This window comes from Octodon degus, unplaced genomic scaffold (genome assembly GCF_000260255.1).
Source record: "Octodon degus isolate 3935 unplaced genomic scaffold, OctDeg1.0 scaffold00379, whole genome shotgun sequence".
NCBI lineage: Eukaryota > Metazoa > Chordata > Mammalia > Rodentia > Octodontidae > Octodon > Octodon degus.
This window is the reverse complement of record NW_004524955.1, coordinates 812,656-819,245: the sequence shown is the minus strand read 5'-3', so window position 1 is coordinate 819,245 and position 6,590 is coordinate 812,656.

The following is a 6,590-nucleotide window of genomic DNA, read 5'->3' as shown; positions in this document are numbered from 1 at the left end:
CCCGAGGGTGGCAGCGCACACCTGTGATCCCAGCCCTCAGGAGGCTGAGGCAGGAGGATTGCTGCGAGTTCAAGGCCAGCCTGGGCTACAAAGTGAGCTCAAGGCCATCATGAACGGCATAGCAAGATCCTATTTCAAAAAGACAACAACAAAAACTTAAAAGGAGCTGTGGCTCTGGGGCCTCCTGGGGAGGGAGGGAGGGAGGGAACGAAGGAAGAGGACAGGAGTCCAGGGCGGAAGAGAGGACACTGTAGGCAGTGAATGGAGCGCTTGCGGCCACGCTGGCCTGTGGGGAGCACTGTGGCGTCAGAGCTGGCAGAGCCGGCAGGGCTACCACCTGCTGTGCCCACCCGGAAGGCTTCCGGGCGCAGGGCATGGCTGGGGCCTTGCACAGAGCCTGTCTTCCTAACTGTAACCTGTATTCAGGACAGGGCCTCGCCAACCGCCAGCCTAGGTTTCAATTCACAGCCCTCTTGCCTCAGGCTCCCTGCGTGCTGGGCCTCCGGCAGGCACTACGGTGCTGGGGGGAGCTTTCTACTTCAAGGTCAGCGTGCTCCAGACTGGGTGACCCCGGCTGCGGGTCCCTGTCCCCGCGTGTGTGTCAGGAAGTGATCAGCGCCACTCTGGTGCTGTGCTGGGCACTTCCCCTGGGTCTCCCCCCAGGCTGACCCCCGCAAGTGTCCTGTGAGTTCCCTGAGGCTGCGGGGTAGCCGCCGCCCGGCCTCTTCCTGTGTGTCCTTCCCTGCCCCCTGCAAAGCCAGATGGGTGGTCCTGGCTTTGCCCTGGGGAAAAGTGAATGGGGGATGGGGGTTAGGGGGCTCGATGAACTGAAGCCGGAAACCCCAGCCAGGGGAGGAGGGACTCCTGCGGCCCAGACTAAATCACCTCCGCGGCGGGGAGGAGGCGCGCAGTGTCCTAAATCCTGCACCGCCACTCAGGGCGTGAGCGTACCCATGGTTATTTATTCTTTCCAGAAGGAGATTGTGGAAGTGTTACTGTGAGTTTGTTCCCCTTAAGGTCAAGTAAATGCGTCTATTATGAATCCTAGGTTCTTCAATAAGAAGTTTAAACACAAGATAACATTATGACTTTTAATACTTAGTTTTCAATAAATACTAAAGCGAACCCCAGTGCCCCCGCCCCTGCCTCCGCCACGTGTCCTGACCCTGCCTGCCTCCTCCCCGCTCAGGCTCTGACCCTGGAGCAGAAACATGAGAGAGGGAGCTGAGGAGAAAGAAAATTCGAACTAAAGGGCAGCCAGTCTTGGCTATGCCTGTCTGTAATGCCTGGGAGGCCGAGGCAGGAAGATCATAAGTTTGAGCCCAGCCTGGGCAACGTGATAACCCTGCTTCAAAATGAAAAATACAATGGCCAGGGCTGCAGCTCGGTGGGAAGGCCCTGTGTCCAGCCCCCAGTGCATGCAAGCAAGTTCCTTCCCTAAGGAGCTGAAGTCCTGTTACGGGATCTGGGCACTTGTGTTTTGTAACAATAACAGCAACACAGCTCAAGATGGCTATGGGCCGGGGAGATGGCTCAGTGGAATAAGCGCTTTCCTGTCACGCGTAAGGGCCTGAGTTCAATCCCCGGTTCCACCAAAACAAAACGATGGCCGAGTCTTGGGAGCGGCCTGGACGCTGTCTACAGGTGACTGGATGGAGAAATGAACGCTGCAGTTCCACTGTGCCATCAAGAAGGATGAACCTGAGTCACCTGCAGGGAGAGGGTGCCACTGGAGGCCACGACGTTAAGTGAAATAAGTCAGACACACAGCCTAAGTACCGTGTGGCTTCCTTTAAGTGGGAAACCCAGTGCACACGCCAAGTGCGAAATGAAAGATAGCAGGAAACAGGCAGGTAGATCGTTCTTCAAGGGAAATGGAATCTAGAGCGACGGGGAGACGGGAAAGGGGATGAAAAAAGAATTAGGACGTGCCACTGCGCACGAGGAATGTGCTCTATGCACTGTGGAGCCGGGCTAACCAAAATAAGAATCAAAACATACAAAATAACAATACGAAGAGACTGAAAAAAAATGATCATGCGTGGAGCTGAGCGCTTGCCTAGTGTGTGAGGCGTTGGGTTTCACCCCCCAGGGCGGAAAAAAAGGGTTAAAGTGAAACGTTATTCTGCTGTAATAACAAATAGGCCAAGACCCCTAGAGCTCCTGGAGCTGGGGCTTGAAGCCCAGCCCTGCCGTGGTGTGACGTCAGGCGGCTACCATGGTAACAGGAGGGGCCCTGTGGAGCAGGAAGGTTCTAGGTCCTGGCTAGGCAGGCATCTGTGCACTTGTCTGGCTCCTGGGTTCTCGTGGGACGGCCCCTCTCCCTCTGGCCCTTTGGTGTGGGAACCTTTGCCTGTCCTGTCCGAGTAACCGAGTCCCTCCGAAGGCTGCAGGCTGTGCCAACGCCCCTGAGTTCTCACACAGCGAAAGCGGCCCTAACATCCCACGGCCAGAGAGCCCACAGGACCACATCCACAGGTCTTGTGGAACCTGGGGCCAGCCCAGACACGCTGCTGATGGTGTCACGGGCCCTGTGCCACTCTGAACCGTGTGACCACCTGCCCTTGGGGCACACCGGCACCCAGGGATAGTTGGTCTTGTGGCTTCAACAGTCCACGGAAGGCCAGGCTCGGAGTGCTTCCTGCCAACGACGCTGCCGTAAAAAACCAATCAATCTACAATTTACCCACAACTAAAAGCGAAAGAACACATGCAGATTGTGACATCCTCAAAGTCCAGATTCGGACCCCTCCGAAACTGCAAAGAGGTAAGACACAACCGCAGGCCACAGCTGGGCCGTCCCGCTGGATTCACAGGCATCGGGCATCTCCTTCACTCCCTCCAGCCCGGCCCGGGGCAGAGGGCAGCAGCACCAACGTGCTTGCCCGCCGCTGGGCAGATCCTGGCACCAGGAGCGAGAGCCCACTGTGTTTCCTGCCTGTGTTCCCGGCCCAGCGGGTGCTGCTGTGGATGGCATAGGGCACACAGTGGAATACGGGGTGAGAGCCAGAAGGGGCCCGCGCCTGCCCAGCCACTGCTGACGCAGGCTGTGGACTCCGGGATGTGGCATCACCCACCCACGCCTTGCCTTCTGTAAAGACCCTGCCAAAGCACAAAGCCGGAAGGCGCAGGTGAGCCACAATGCGGTCCTCCCACCTTCCCCAGCCCTCCTGCTCCTTTCTCTTCAGTTGCTTAGCAACGCAGGGGGAAGAGGGTCCCACTGTTACCATGGAAATGTCTGCCAGTACCAGGAAGTAGAGATGGATGCACGTGATCTGCAGGGTGGATCCCAGAGAAGGGAATATTCTGGATCTTGTATTAGACTGCGTGTGTGCTTTAAATTATTAGCCTGGCTGGGCGGGGGTAGCCCACAGCTGTAATCCCAGTACTCAGGCGTACCAGGCAGGAGGATCATTTTGAGTTCAAGGCCATCTATACAATCTCAAGGCCAGCCTGAATTCAAAAAGACAAAAAATAAATAATTTAAAAAAATTATTAGCCTGGAATCCATGTTTCTCTTTCATGCTTTTTTTTTTTTTCCTTCATGCTTTGTGATATATAAATATGTGGGCTCTTGGGCTGATGTGCCTGAGATTTTAGTAGCTGAAATTCTTGGTTATGAAAGTTACTAAGTCCTGATTCGATCAAGAAATCAAAAGGAAGGGCCAGGGAGATGGTTCAGTGGAGTAAGCGCTTCCCTGGCAAGCACAAGGGTCTGAGTCCAATCCCTGGTTCCGGGAAAAAAAAAAAAAAAAAAATAGAAGAAGAAGGCCGAGGCAGGAGAATGAATCACTGCCTTGAGTCCAAGGCCAGCCTGAGCGACATAGTGAGACCTTGTCGAAAGGGAAGAAGAAAGCGGGGGAGAGCGCGCGCGCAGAACCCCGGGACGCGCGGGCCCAGGGCGTGGCATCCACGGCGGGGCGGGGCGGGGCGCCCCCTGCTGCGAGACGCGCTCCGTCGCACCCCACAATTCCAGCTGCAGGCCACCCCCTCGCCGCTCTTCCTCTAGGAGCCGCCCTCCTCCCCAACCCCTCGCGGGCTGCGGAGCGGAGCCGGCGGCGTCTGGCGCCCGCGCAGTCTGCAGGAGGTCACCGCGTCCTCCCGGGGGGCCACCGGCTCGGTGGCTTCCCTCCCGTGCGGAGCTGCGCGTCCCAGAAGTCCTGGCTGAGCGCCGGCGCCCTCCCAGGGCTCACCCCGGACCTGAGCGCAGGGGCGGACCGGCTCAGGGACCCCGAGGCAGCCACGCCCGAGCTGTGAGGCGCCTTGGGCTTTGCACAGGTCGCCCCTCCGGCCGCCGGTCTTCGTCTCCTGGGGCGGGCCATCTTGTCACTAGACTGACCGGGCCGGGTTCTTGTTCCACTACACCAGCCCCCCTCTTTTCTTCTGTACTGGGGACTGAGTCCAGCCGGCACCCCTGCTTTGCCTTCTGAGGCCTTAGTTGCCAGGCTGGGCTATTGCGATCCTCCTGGCTCGGCCTCAAGAAAGCTGCGAGGACAGGAGCGTCACTGTCCTGCGGCCGACTCCAGATTCTCTCTGCCCGCTGGACGGTGTTGGAGTCTGTGTGGGGAAGTGAGCAGGACCCCGCCGCGCCCCTGCGTGACTCGGAGCCCAGGGCCGCCGCGCCCTGGCTCCTGACCCACGGCAGCGTGGGCTCCAGCCTCAGAGCTTGGACATTCACCCACTGGATATTAAAACTTGAACACTCGCCACAGGAAAACCTAGAGGTGACTTCGTAGTTAGAGGGGCCAGGAAGCCTTGCTGACGGAGACCATGAAAGTGTGTGCTGCGAGCGGAGCACCCCACAGCCAGGCGCAGGACAGCCTTTCTTCCGGGCCATCTGGCCCCAGCAGCACCCAGCCCAAAGCCCCAGGCCATGAAGAGGAAAGTCTGAGCCCTGGACAGTGGGGGGCATGGACTGTTCCCAGGGGCTTGGGGGTGCTGACTGGGGACATGGGGGTCAGTAACCTGTCCTAGGCAGGCCGTATTTCCAGCAAGCAGACACCTATGCCACAGCATGGTTGGGGAAAAAAAAAAAGGAAAAGATAAAAGTAAATCCACTGTGATTGTGTGTGCACTTGGGCGAGGAGTGACACAGTGAGATATGTCACGATGTGACACCCCCGCTGCTGCATGCTTTTCATCTACCTGTGGGATCGGTCCCAGGAGGCCCAAGCCAAGAGCATTTTGGGGTCACCATGTGTTCTGCAGTGTCACACATGCTACAGGCCATTGCATTAGGGAGGGAGGGAGGGAGAGGGAGAGAGATGGAGGGAGAGAGAGAAAGAGAGACAGAGAGACACAGAGAGACAGAGACACAAAGACAGAGAGAGACAGACAGAAACTGAGAGGGCCGGAGGGAGAGAGGAGAGGAGAGCCAGGCAGAGTCTTCCCATCTCTTTAAAATCGCAGGATAATTACGCCCCATGGTATCCATGGAAACCATCCACACAGCAACCCCGACAGGCGGCTTTGCCCTGTGCTTGTGCTTCTTGCAGCTGCAGCTCGCTCAAGCCGCTCCGTGGCCCACAGAGCCCCGCACACTGGCCGTCTGCACGCAGCCCTAGCGCAGCCTGGACGGCTCGGGTCGCAGCTCCGGCCTGAGCCTCCCTGCACATCGCCCAGGACAGGGCTTGGACAGAGCAGCCTGCAGCCCATCCTGGTCATCCAAATGGATCACAGGCTCATTTCCATGGCAACCCCTGTGTCTTTAATTGATGATATTTTATAGTGATTGCACTTCTCTTTTTTTAACCTTTTACACACAATTATCAGGAACTACACACAGAACCCAGGGGCGGGGCCAAGAGACAAAGCCCTGCGGTCTCCAGGGGGCCCCTCAGTCTGTTCCATGTGTCCTCCCCCATGGCCAGCCCTGCCTCTCCTGGCCTCCTTGGGTGGGGACCTAGGGTCAGCGGTGCCACAGCGCTGCAGACAGGGACGGTGCACTCAGCAGCCTCTCTCCACCACACCCAGAAGACAGCCCTGCCTACCTCCCTGGATGGAGCCTTCCTTTCCAACATATTAATTCACATGTGGTCCTCGCTCTGGTGTTTTTGCAGTGGCCTCTCACTCTGCGGGACCCAGGCTGGCTTCGGCTCCATGGGAACCCTCCTGCCTCAGCCTCCCAAGTGCTGGTGTTACAGGCACGCACTGGCACACCCAGCCACATTGCCCTTTGCCTGGGAGTCATGCAGCAAGCCCGGCACGGTGGCGTGCACTGCGTCTCAGCACTCGGGACGCTGAGGTGAGGACGCCATGAGCTGCAAGGCAAGACCCTGTCTCAAAGACCCAAAGAACAGAAATTAATAAAGAAGTTGCTGAAGAAGACGGAGTAGGTTCCCAAGAGCTGTATCCCGTCACAAGCGTGGAGAGGCCTCCTGGGTGCCCAGGGTCTCCTCCGCTCACACTGCAGGGGCCCCACATGGCAAGGTATTGGTGTGGAGGACACCCTGGGGCTCTCCCTGCAGGAGGAGCCGCTGTCTCCATTCTGGCTGAGCCTGACCCTATTTCCACGCATTGATGAGTACAAAGCTGGCCGAGAGGTCTCCTTATCCTTTCACCTGGCTCTAAGCCATGCGAATCGCTCCAGC